This window comes from Gracilinanus agilis, chromosome 1, assembly GCF_016433145.1.
Source record: "Gracilinanus agilis isolate LMUSP501 chromosome 1, AgileGrace, whole genome shotgun sequence".
NCBI classification, from domain to species: Eukaryota; Metazoa; Chordata; class Mammalia; order Didelphimorphia; family Didelphidae; genus Gracilinanus; species Gracilinanus agilis.
In genome coordinates, this window is record NC_058130.1 from 47,773,701 (window position 1) to 47,787,026 (window position 13,326).

A 13,326-nucleotide genomic window follows, 5' to 3' on the forward strand; every position below is an offset into this window, starting at 1 on the left:
ATATTATATATTAAGGACTATTTTTAAGGAATAAGTTGGTCTAGATGGCCACCAAAGTCCTTTTGAACACTGAGATCCTTTGGTTCTGAGACGTCCTTCCATGCGGCAAAGATGAGATGTCTTCTCTCATTCCTATCCTAATTCAAATCTCATTGTATTGCATGAAGAAGTGAGAAGGGTGACCTACAAACCACCTCCCTCCATTATTTAACCACTTTCCATCAAGTTCTGCTGACAGAAAAAGCACAATTCAGGCATGCCATCTGTAGCATCCCTTGTGGATGCAGAGGGCCACTTAGGAGGAGATGCTTTTTCTCTGAGACACCAAAAAGGCTTGTCAAAACTAAAGCTCTGGAATTTCTTGCACTGGTAACATTTCCAAAAATTCCCTTGTTATTCAGGGAATATGTTGCCAGGGTACAAAGGCCCTTTAAGGTATTCTTCTGTTTTACAGGTAACTCAGTAGCACTAACTGGTGAAGCATGAAAACAGGGTATCGAAAGCACTTAGTAGGACTTCCTATAACTAAGTTCTCTCTTCCCTCCAATTTGTCTGGAGGCCAAAGAGTCTGGGAAGGAAAGGGAGGAAATGCTTCTTCATTGTTCCAGGGAGGACTTGAACTTGGTGGTGGTGTAAGCTGTTGGACCTGGGTCAGAATATGGTCTGTAGTTTCTTCTATTCTGTCAGTGTGACGCACAGGCCTTGGAGGAGGTCCCTTAATTCCACTCTCCTCTTAGCTCCTTTTGCCTTACTTTGAATCCTCAGTACTAATCACAGTTCCTGGCACAGGAAGCTATAGGTGCTAAATAAATGATTATTGAGTAACTTCCTTAGCTGTAAAGTTAAGGAAAAAATAATTGACCAGTTCTAGAGAACTAGCCTTGAAGTCAAAAGACGAAATCCTGACTCTGCCAGTAACTCACTGTGTGGTCTTGGGTGAATCACTTGACCCCTCTGAGCTCCAATTTCTTCATCTGTACAGTGGGAATAATATTTGCACTACCCGCCTCATGGGTAAGGTATTCAGAAGAGTTCTTAGCAACTCTATAAATGTATTCAAGAAATGCTGAGTTCAAACCAACCTAGACAGTTACTAGCTGTGTGACCCCAGGCAAGTCACTTTGCTCTGTTTGCCTCAGTTTCCTCATCTGTAAAATAAGCTGGAGAAAAAAAAATGGCAAACTCCAGTATCTCTGCCAGAAGGACCCCAGATTGGGGGGGGGGGGGTCACAAAAAGTTAGACAAAAGTGAAATGACTGGACAACAGCAGAAGAGACATTGCTAAATTATTATTTATATATTTATATGTCTAGGGTTAGGTACTTTTAGTTCTTAAAGTCACAGCCTTAGAGCCATTAGCAGCCATCTAGTCCAACTCACTCATTTTACAGATAAAGAAACTGAGCCTAGAAGAGACAAAAGGGAGTTGGCTATGGTCCCATAGGATCAGAAGTGGAATTTGAACCCACATCCAGGGCTTTTTTTTTTTCAGCTGGACCTATTGCCTTCAAGCTTGTTCCCGTGTATAAACTTTAGGAAGGCGCAAGGCAGCCTTATTATGAATATTCATCTCTTTCTATCAGAGATTGCCCTGGCCAATCCAGTTATCATTAAGAGAGATGGGCATGAGGCTTCCAGAAGTTCCCCGGGGTCTTCAAAGCAGGGGGAGAAAGAACGGAAGCTGGGAGTTCCGTGAAGCCTGGCCACTCTCACCCTATATGCTCTTAACTTGGAAATCTATAGCCCGCTGTTTAAACTTTTAAGATGATCCCTAACTGGATTAAAGTTATCAACAGGCAGGCAGAGGCTGGCTATTCAGAAGAAACAGGGTCATGGCGCATTTTTTTTTTCTTTTTTGTAAGCACAGGAATCAACAAAGAGATGTTATATAACATCTATTTATATCCTCCTTGCTCACTAGCTGCAGGGATACAGGAGTAGCTGAGAAGGGAATTTAATGAGCTCTCAGGGTTTGCTCACCTTCCTGAGCTGGTAAGAGCCAGCTCGTTCTGAAGTGCGTCAGCAAATGAATCTGCCTGTGGGTGGGTGCTTTGGGGTAGGTGGACTGAGTGGTTGCTATGGTTTTCTTTAATTCCCCTGTCTCTCAAAGATCTCACTTTGGGGTTTTTTGCTTTTGCTCTCTCCTTCCGTCCCTCCCTTTTTCTCCTCCTCTCGTCCCGCTCCCCACCTCCTCCTCCTTTTTTTTTTTTTTTTTTTTGGAGTCTGTAAACTTCCTTCTTTCTCACACCTCCTCCGAGCTCTTGGGCTGTCTCAGGGAAGCCGAATGTTTGTTCCTTCCGATCACAGCTTGGAATTGTGACCCGGAGCCATCAGACTCCCTCACCCTCCGCCCCTAGGGATGATGGTCTTACAGGGCAGCCTTCCCTTTTCCCAAGAATGCCGACTAATTCATCATTATGAAAGAGATGTAGTCTGTCTGGCCAGAATCGAAACCACCTAGCTCCCGACCAAAATCTCCCCTCGATTTTTTAACTTCCCACAAAACAAGACGGATGTTGGTAGCTGTGCTGTGAATGTTCTTTTGTCGTCTTTCCTTAGCGTCTTTCTTATGGGCAGGTGGTAGCAATTAGCTTCTTTTGATGGCCTTCTGTATTTATAATCATCCTGTATAATTTCCAAATCGAGAGCCTTCTTAGGAGAGGCAATGAAGAGGTCAAACATATTTGACCAAGAGGGTCATTCCAGAGCCGAGGATGGAACTCCTGGGCGTTTCCCAAAGGCTTCTGGGCAGGAGGATGGGAGGGAGAAAAGTCACCCAGCTGGCCCCCAAATCAGGTCCACAGTGGGGAATATTCCTTGGAGCATTGAGGACTCTTGAGATGGGGGGCTGCATGGGAAGGACTCTTCTGCATCCCCCATGCTTTGGTGGTTGCCACAGAGACTTCTGGGATGGTGCTAGCCATCCCATTCTCACCCCAGCAGAGGCATTTTAAAAGGAGTAGGTAGGATTAGTTGTAATGAAATGTTCCTGGAGTCAAACTGTGGGGAAGGGTAAGTAATTCTAGCAAGGCCTTTAAAAAAAGGGTGAGGGGGGGGCAAGCTTGCCCAGGAGTTGAGCAATAGTTAATAGCAGTAGCCTGTTGGAGTAATCAAAGGCAAGCCCACTGACTTCCCCTTATTAACTTCTGTTGGAGACATCTGGGTAAAATATCCCCAGATTCCAGACCCAGTATGTAATCTTTTTTTTTCTTTCCTTCCCCTCTGAATAACTAAAGGGACTTTCCCTTTGGAAACATTCCAACATTGTCAATTCCAGAGTTGAGAATCTTTTCTGATTAGTGCCTTGGATCTCCATTGGCATGGGAACGAGGACTCAGATACTCCCATACAGTGGCCAGGGTTGGGCTTTTCCACTGGACATTATCTCATACAGCCTTTTACAGAGAAGTATCTGGCCAGACCAGGGCTTGCATTTTTCTGCTCCTTTCAAAGTAACGGGAGAGTTCTTGAAGTTTCCACCAATTCCCCAAAGTGAAGAGGTTATAAACTTTTCATCCAGCTGTCTAAGAAGTTGAGAGGGGTGTGGTCCCCCAAGTTATCGAAATTCCTCATACCGAATCCCTCCCCCACTTTCGATTCAGGCTGAAAAATCTTTTTTCCTTTTTTTTTTCCTTTTCTTTTCTGTCATCCTTCAAGAAGTAGAATTGGCTTCAGTTGACCTCCCAGACGGTTTTTGTGAAATCTGTTTTTATTAGGCTGCTCTCAACACAAGCCTACAAATGGTGAAGCCAGGAGCCTGTAATTAGCCAGTCTGGGAAGGGAAGCCAAACCATTGGATGGGAAACACACAAATGATCAGCCTGCCTGGCTCTTAGTTAACCATGCAGAGAGCCAAGGCAAGGACTCCGCTAACTGGCCAGATCAATGTGTTCCCAGCCCCCAGGGGGACTGACACTACCTCCAAGAACCACACAGCCCAGGACACGTGAGCAGAGCCTGATAAGCTTGTGGAAAATGAGAAGTCCCAGTCGGCTCCCTCCTGCTTGTCCTGGGAAGGTGGTTTTCCACTTGGCAGCACCTCAAGCTTTCCCACAGAGACACTGCCCCCTTTTACACTCTTTAACCCTCCTGAGGGGCAGTGTAGGACAGTGGGAAGAGCTCAGAGTTGGGAGACCAGAGAGAGCTAGCTCAAAAATCTGCACTGGATACTGGGTGTCTGTGTGGTCTGAACATGTTATTTCCTCTTCCTCAGCCTCAGCTTCCTCATCTATAATGTGGGATGATAATAAGAACCAGAGCACAGGGTTGGGAAGCAGAGGTGACCTAATGAATGAAAAATCCTTTTAAAAACACCTTTTATTTTTATTTATTTTAATTTTTTAAAGTCTTATCTTCCATCTTAAAATCAATACTGTGTATTGGTTCCAGTCAGAAGAGCAGTGAGAGCTAGGCAGTGGGGGTTAAGTGACTTGCTCAGGGTCACACAGCTAGGAAGTATCTGAGGCCAGATTTCCTAGGACTTACTATCTCTAGGCCTGGCTCTCATTCCACTGAGCTACTTAGATGTCCCCTAAGAGACTTTTTACAAAGTCATTTGTGATTACTTCTATCTTGAGATCTGGGACTGCCTTTGGCCCTTCTTTGTTCCCCAGTCCTAAGCACAGTTCCTGCCTTAGGTGCTTAATAAGTGTTTTTTAAATCTCTGTCTCTCTTTCTTTGTGTCTGTCTGTCTGTCTGTCTCTCTCTCTCTCACACACACACACATTCTCTCTTTATGATTTCATTGATATAGAAAACTTCTAGGATGAGGAAACTTCCTATCCCAGTGTAGGCGGACACTTTCTAGGCATCTTATTCTCAGAGAGTTGCCCAGTACACTGAAAGACTAACTTAAGCCACTTTGGAGCCAGTGTACAACTATATCACCCTGGGTCTCAGAGGTAGTACTTGAACCCAGGACATGGCTTCAAGTCTGGTTCGCTAATCATTATCCCAAGACAGGACCTCCTCTCCTCCCTTCTTCCCTCCTTCCCTTTCCTCCTGTCTCTGTCTCTGTCTCTGTTTTTGTCTCTCTCTGTCTCTGTCTCGCCCCCTCCCCCTTACATACACACACACACACACACACACACACAAACACAAACATCCCCCCCCCACCATTCTCTGACATCTCTTAGGTAAGACCTCTAAAGTCTCCTACAACCCCCAGCTTCTCTGATTTTAAAGGGCACAACACAGCTGGATTTCGCAGTAGACTAACTTAGATACCTACTTCTGATGCCTGAGCCATGATACGTTGAGAAGCCCTCACACAAATGGGCACTGGGTAATTCCATCCTACTGATCTTCACCCACCTGGCTTTGTCCTTTTGTGCTGTCACATCCCCTTGTAAGGCTCCGAACAGAGCTGGACAGAAGGTCCTTGTAGATCTTAGGCACAGCGATGCTAAGCCAGTGGGTCTGAAAAGGCTTAAGTGACCTTCTTTGCCCTGAGAACAGCTAAATTCAGGCATGGACTTTGGCTCTGGCCCCAGAAACCAACTTAATTGAGTTAGGGGAATGAAAGAGCCTCGGGTCCTGTTTCAGAAAAGCATTGCTTTTTCATGGGGGTCAGAGGAGTTTCTTGTTGCTTGTTTTTCCCGACTTTCATAATTGAGACATCAGTCTCCTGGCTGGCAGTGAGGTGGGGTGTTGGGGGTGTGTGTGATTATTTTTCTTTGGATTTTATAGTAAACTTGATTATGAAACAAAATACAGTCTGGCTACAAGGTAGCTGCTTATCCAGTCTCGATACATGGACCTGATAATAGCCTCACCAGAGACTTCTCTCCTTTTCCCTCTGGCTCCCTGTGGTGTGCAGTGGGAAGTAAGTACATTTGAGCATCTGGCCCTATTTCCATGAATGCAGGAACTGTGTGGGTACTTAGGCAGTTTTCCCACATCATGGTGCAAATCTAATGCCAGGTATACTTTGGGGATGGATATGGAACTATTGGAGTATCAAGGTTTTCTCAGTTTCAAAATAATCAGTCACTAGGTCTTATTTTTAATACCGTAGAATACATACACCTATGCAAAGAACCTGGGATTCTGTAAAAATCAAATAAAGTTTTTGCCCTCCAGTTCCTTCTCTCCTCCCACAGAATTTCCTAGGAGGCTTCCCATCTGGCTTTTAAAGGGTCTTTGAGAACATTAGAACATGAGTTAAATTTTGGCGTTCCTTGAAATGGTGTCAGTACCTTTGATATGGGGCTTAATTTTTTCCCCATATTCCCCAAAATTCTTGGGCTCTTGAATATAAGAGATGACTCCTTCATGGAAGAATTTTTGTTTCCCTGAGCGTTTTCAAAGGTATCATTAAAGCCTGGTAACAGCCTCTGTTTTTTAAGTGGCAAAGGATTCCCATCTTCATTTCCTAGCTAGAAGGAAGAAGTGAATTTGGACATACAAGGTCTTATGGTGGACCTGTAGAAAAGCTGATAGCGGCATTTGGTATTTTGATTTGAACTACTCTTATAATCGAATTATAGAATCAGAGTCAAAAGACATCTAAAAGAACATAGGACCTGGTCCTCTCTCTTCAGGCAGGCAAATGCATAAACCATCTCAGATTGGAAAAAAGAGAGGCGACTGGAACAAGGATTAGTTGTTCTCAAGTTGTAGGTATCCAGCGCTAGAGATTTCAAAATATTTCTCATTCCAATATGGCTAAAAAAGATCTTTTCTTTAGCCTCTCTTCATTTTACAAAGAGATGTAATATCATAAACTCTTTGCTGGTAGGTCAGAAGATGGGGCAATCCTGGGATACTACTTCTCTGTTTCCCTGAGAAAACTGATAGACAGACCTTAGGCTTTGAGGTGGTCAGTTATCACTGGTAGCAATCCAACTATGTCAACCTTACTGGTCTATAGAATGAAATATCTTCCTGTTTTTTCTAAAAAACAAATCACTAGATAGGTCAGTAGATAGAGAGCCAGACCCAGAGATGGGAGATCCTCTGACCTCAGATACTTCTTAATTGTGTAACCCTGGGCAAATCACTTAACCCCCATTGCCTAGCCCTGACCGATCTTCTGCCTTGGAACGCATACACAATATTGGTTCTAAGGCGGAAGGTAAGAGTTTAAAAACCAAAACAAAATCTTTAGCCCATCTTCAGTCCCCAGGCACTTCAGTCATCATTACTCAGAGTTTATTGACAATGCTGCCTCAATGTTATTTGCATGTCTTGTTAGTTCTCAGCATTATCAGCTATTTATTCTCTTACCATTGCAACACTAGTAACTTTGGTTTCAATTCCTTCTAAATCATTTTTATTGACTTGTATACTTCTCAGTCTGAAGGTTATTGTCTTGGTTTCATAGACTTCAGTTTGGAAGGGACTTCAGGGGTCATCTAGTCCATCCAACTGTCTCATTTTACAAATAAAGAAATTGTCTAGAAAGGTTAAATGAACTTACCTAAAGTCATACAAATAACGAGTGACAGAACTATAACTCGAGTCCAGGTTTGGCTCCAAACCCAGTGTTCTCTTCCATTTTTCTTCTTGGCAGAGAAAACCAAGGGAAAATTGGAGTCGAGTAGCTCCTTTTCTCCTATTATCACCCACCCATCAGTACCAGGCAAGGGTCTTATCTCTTATTTAGTTTTCCTCTTGCAAGTGTGCTCTCATTATTATCACAGATTTTGAAGATGAACTTTTTTTTCTTTCTAAAATTAGTTCTTGTTACTTGGTCTGAACTAGGTTCATAATAGAAGTAGCCCGCCTCACTTCCTCCACCCTTGTAAAGTTGGTGAAATATTTTGATATTTTTACCTTTCTTGGGGTCTGGACCTGTAAGGTCATTGATGTAGGTAATTCTCAGTGTGGAAACTCTATCTACTGAAGCCATTCCACACTTGCCCCTCCTAATCTTAGATTGCTGATAAATTATGGCTTGCCTGGATCAGAAAGCCAGTAAGTATCTTCAAGGAAAAATTCAAATCCAAGCCCTTCTGACTACACTTCAGGCTCTCTCTCAAAGCATACCACCCTCACTTTCTACTCTTAAATCTTTTATGTTATTTGATCTCATTCTCTCTGTCACATGTATAGGAAAAGGGATATTATTCCTATTACACAAATGCAGAAATGGAAATGGGAGAGAGGGTCAGTGACTTGTTCAAGGTCACACAACAGAGTGATAAAAGAACCATTAATTCTTCCCGTACTCTTTCTGTTACACCAGTTCAACTGACATTTATTCTGGTTTAGGGTTTGGAAAGATAGAGATGACAAAGAACTTGTGCTCAGAGAGCTTGTTGTCGAATGTTGGTATAGAAGGAGGAAGGAAGATCAAGTATACAAACGGCGGAGATAGAAGGGAGTCAAGTGGGGAGTAAGTGCAAAGAACAGATCCATCCAAGCAAAATGCTGTGCAACATCTGGAAAAGGAGAAGATGGTTTTCATGGTAGAATAATAGCATGAGTAAGGCACAGAGACAGAAGAGAGTCCATCATGAATGGGTGTGTAGAGTAGCTAGCTCTGTTAGGCAGAAGCCTAGTACCTGAAAGGGAAGTAGGAGAAGGTAGAGCTGGAAAGGTCCCTTGGAGCCAAATCATAAAGACAGCTGAATGTCAAGATCTATAGTTTACACTTTATTTCATAAGTATGAGGAAACCAATGGGTGGCAAGTAATGTGATCTGTTAGAAAACGCTAGAAAATTGTACAAGCATTGGGTAGGAGGATGAACTGGAAATGAGAAGCACTAAAGGCATGGAGAATAATTCCTTTTTCTGGGCTAGGGTTGTTGCAAAAAGGAAATGGGGTTAAAATAGAGGATTAAGGAACAAGGCAGATTTTAGGGTGAAGTTGAATAATTTGGTTTTGGCCATAGGATCATAATTGCACTGACTGGCACAGTGCCTAACACATGATAAACATATAAATAAATACTCAACTGGACTTTTCTAAAAAAGTACTTCTGAAGCCATTTTGTTCAAATCTCCCTCATTTTCTAGACGAGGAAACTGAGGCCTCGTGAAGTTAAGTGTCTTGTATGTTAAGTTTGGGATATTAGCAGATAGCCCGGTGAAGATTACCTAACTACCCCACAAAACTCTTGAGAAGTACAGATTTCTGAGGTAACAAAAAAATGATAATTGAAGAAAGGGGGCCAGATGAGCTCATCAGATAGCTAGAGAAGAGGAACAATGACAGAAACTTAGATGATATCCACATTAAAGGAAGTGGAGAATGATCAGTGACCAAATGTGGCAGAAACGGCATAGTCAGAAGGGTTGGAGGAGAAAACCAGGCAATTATAGATTTATAGAAGCCAAAGGGAAATCGGTTATCAAATAAAGTGATCAATAATGTCAGATAATACGAAGAGCTAAAGGGAGATGAGGACAGAAAAAGCAGGTCAGTGGAGAAGGTGGTGTTTATAATCTGTATCATAGTTAGTTTAGTTAGCAAGTATTTATATTGCTTTAAAAGAATTGATTGTTCTTAAGGGGAAAAAAAGACAAACAGATTATCAGCACTTATGAACGTTAGCCTTACAGACTTCTCAGGAACAGAAACATAACTAATTGAAGAAGAAGAACGCTAGAAAATGAGCTGTTATTAGAGGATATGCTTACAGAGAGAGTCTGGTGTAACCATACCTCAAATTTTCTTAAAGCTGAGTCATTTCATTGGAATAAAAAATCCATCTAGTATCATCTCATCCAACTTCCAATCAGTGCAAGAGTCTCTTCTGTTTCTGTAACACTCCTGATGGGTCATCATCTAGTCTGTGCTGGGTCACTCCCAGTGTCAGAGATGTTACAAGACAGTATTGAACAACTTGACTTATTAGAAAGCTTTTTCTTAAATACAGTCTAACAATTTGCACTCGTTAGTCCTAGTTCTCTTCCAGAGTTCTATTTGACAGCACAAAGGTCCCTTCAGATATTTGAAGGTAGTTAATAACCTACTTCTCTTTCCCAGATTCAGCATCCCTAGTTCATTCAACTCTTTCTTGTAGAGCATGAGTTTAGACTCTTCACCAGACTAATCGTCCTATTCCAGGAATGCGCCAGCCAGCTCGATGGCATCTCTTATAAACTGTTTCTCTCAGAATGGAATATAGTATTCCACATCAGTGTTGACCAATAGAGTACCATCATCTCCTTTGTGCTAGACACTATATTCTAATTAATAAAATCTAATGTAATATAGCGATCCCTCATTTATCGTTGGGAGTTATGTTCTAAAGACCCCCATGATAGGTGAAAATACTCCAAATAGCCAGAAAGCAAACAAACCGATGCTACAGTCACTGAGCCAATCAGTGCCCAAGATACAGAACACAGTGCTATGGTTGGTGGCCTTTCATTCCATCAGTCAGTAGTGTGCCACACTGCATTTCCATTGTGTACAGTATGGTATTCATCCACAAAATCCCACAATATGCTGAAAACTCTGTGATAGAGAATTCGATTAAAAAAAAAATCCATGATACAGTGAAGCCACGGTAAGTGAACCATGATATAGCAAGAAGTGATTGTATTTGTTTTTTGGCATCCATACCAAACATCTTTTAAAAATCTCCTGAGAATAGACTGAAAAGTCTAGATTTTTGAAAGACTTTGGGAAAGGGGAACCATAAAGAACCAAAAAAATTATTCACTTGATATAAAACTCCCCAGTATGGGATATTTTAACTCCCAAAAGGCAGTGTTCCTGTGAAATGTAGTGAGGTCTTAATTGTCTATGCTGATGGGAACAGAGCAAAGATAAACTAAATATCTTTTTAGTCACGGATTTCACCCCTCTAACACCAACAAGCCTTTTACCAGAGCTGATAATAAGTATACTTGTCTAGCTAGAGAATTCACCTCCTGCCTTTGCTTGCCATCTGCTCTTTTGAGGGACTGTTGAGTAGCAAAATGGCCTATAGTCAGGCAGCAGGGAAGAAGAGAAGTAAAGAGTTTAGAAAATTGTACAAATTAAGTGATTTCCTTGAAGATTGAAGAGTATGCTACAGCGTTTGTGGTCTAACATTCAGAATTCTAAATTCATCTTACTGTGAATAAGTGGGAAAACAAAACAGAGTGAATGGTATAAAGAGTAGTTTTGATATTGGAGTTCGTGGGCTGCCTAGAGAATTAGAGTGGCCAAAGAAAAGATGCTGTGCTCTCCTGAAACCAGGCCTGGATGCTGGATTTTAGAAGAGACATGGTTGAGAAATGGGATCCCCTACAAAAAGAGGACCAGGATTATGAGAGGATTCAAAACCAATTCAAAGGATAGATGAAAGGAACTCTAGGGATATTTAGCCTGGAGATACAAGAGTTCACTTTCAAGGATTTGAAGAAAGCTGTCATGTGGAAGAGAAATTGGATTTATCCTACTTGACTCCAGGGGTTAGAACTGGGAGCAAAGGGCTTTTCTTGTTGTTCAGTTGTGTCTACATCTTTTCGACCCCATTTTGGTTTTTCTCTGCAAAGATATGGGAGTTATCTACCAGTTCCTTCTCCAGCTCATTTTACAAATGAGGAAAAGGAGGCAAACAGTGTTAAGTGACTTGCCTAGGGTCATAAAGCTCCTAAGCATCTAAGATCATATTTGAACTCAGATCTTCCTGACTCTAGGTCCTGTGCTCTAACCACTGTGCCACCTAACTGCCTCAGGACCAGTGGGTGGAAGATATAAAAAGAGAGAATTAAGATGGATAGTAAGGGGGCAGCTAGGTAGCTCAGTGGATAAAGAGCCAGGCCTAGAAATAGGAGGTCCTGGATTCAAATGTAGTCTCAGGTACTTCCTAGCTGTGTGGCTCTGGGCAAGTCACTTGACCCTAACTGCCTAGTCCTTACTCCTCTTCTGCTTTGAAACCAATATTTAGTATTGATTCTAAGATGGAAAGGGAGGGTTTTTTAATTTAAAAAATAAAAAAGATTGTTAGTAAAGAAACACTCGTAATGATTGGAGTTCTCTGATCCCTGCAGTGGTCACTTAGGTAGAGATTGAGTTCCCCTCAATGGGCATGTTCAGATAGAGTCAGAATAACCACTGTCACTGTTTTTATAAACTATGTTCTGGAAGTTACGGGGGAGATTCCTTTTCAGATATGGATTAGACTGAATAACATTCCAGTGTTCCTTTGGAACCTGAGATTTGTGATTTTGATGATGCACTTGAGGGTCACCAAGATAACCAAATGCACACCTGCCATAACCAGAGAGGTATACAGTCTACCCTGAGTACATATCCAGGATTGGAACTGAAAACCTACCTAGACTTAGGAACACCATCACTGCTCTACCCACACTGATTCTTGAGAACAAATGCTCCCGCCATAAGAAAAGTTGGAAACTTATTTCCAGAGTCTATGAAATCCTTGGCAAGAAACTGATGGATATGGGGGCACAGGTGGTGGTGTCATCTCTTCTTCTGATTCTAAATCGGGTCCTTCAGGGAAAGGAGGATGTGGAAAGTACTAGCTAAGTAAACTGTCAAGAATGAGTGTTGGGTTTCTGAAATATGACTTAAGACAGGATTTTCTTGACTGATTTGGCCATGAAACCCTTTGGTATTTTAAATATGGTATGACAACCCCTACTTTACTGATCCAGGGAATTGAAGACTTAAAACTAGTTAAACAACCCTGCTCCCTTAATGCTGATGAACACATCTATGTTATCCGGGTTTTAGATATAGGTGGCATGCTTCTGAAATCTTTGGAAGGTATAAAGTTAGTGAAGTTTGATGCCAGAACCTGGTTGGAAACAGATGCAGGCTGAAACAGTGGACTCTGTCGAAGAAGATGAAGAGTGTTAACAGGGATAAATCTGAAATCCTAAATTTAAATTATTTCTTAAAAAATCAGCAGCACATGTTCAAGTTAGAGGAGACGTGTTTTTAAAAGCCATCAGAATCTTTTTGGATGATTTGGTATTTGTCATGATCTGTGATTTTATCGATGCAGAAAATTGCATCTACTGATATTCATGGCACTTTCTCTACATCTGAGAGGCTTGACCTTCCAGGTGCAGGCTAAGTGACTTGCTAAGAATACTATATCCAGTGTATGTGTATGTGTATTAGAGGTGGGATTTGAAGTCAGGTCTTCCTGATTCTGTGGCTATTTCTCTCTAATATACTGCCCAATCTCTCAAGAGTCACTTTAGACTAAATCAACAGAGGTCCAGTGTCTAGACCAGCGATTCCCAAAGTGGGCGCCATCGCCCCCTGGTGGGTGCTGCAGCGATCCAGGTGGGGCGGTGATGGCCACAGGTGCATTTGCAGGCAGTGAATAACTGTAACAGGGAAGTGATAGTATGTGACAGGGGGCGCTAAATAATATTTTTTCTGGAAAGGGAGCGGTAGGCCAAAAAAG

General features: G+C 42.1%; 1 protein-coding gene across 1 annotated transcript in view; it reads left to right on the forward strand.

The window, feature by feature from the left end:
- Positions 1–13,326, forward strand: part of ITPR1 (inositol 1,4,5-trisphosphate receptor type 1) — a 405,812-nt gene that overhangs the window by 274,352 nt on the left and 118,134 nt on the right. The window lies entirely within an intron of this gene.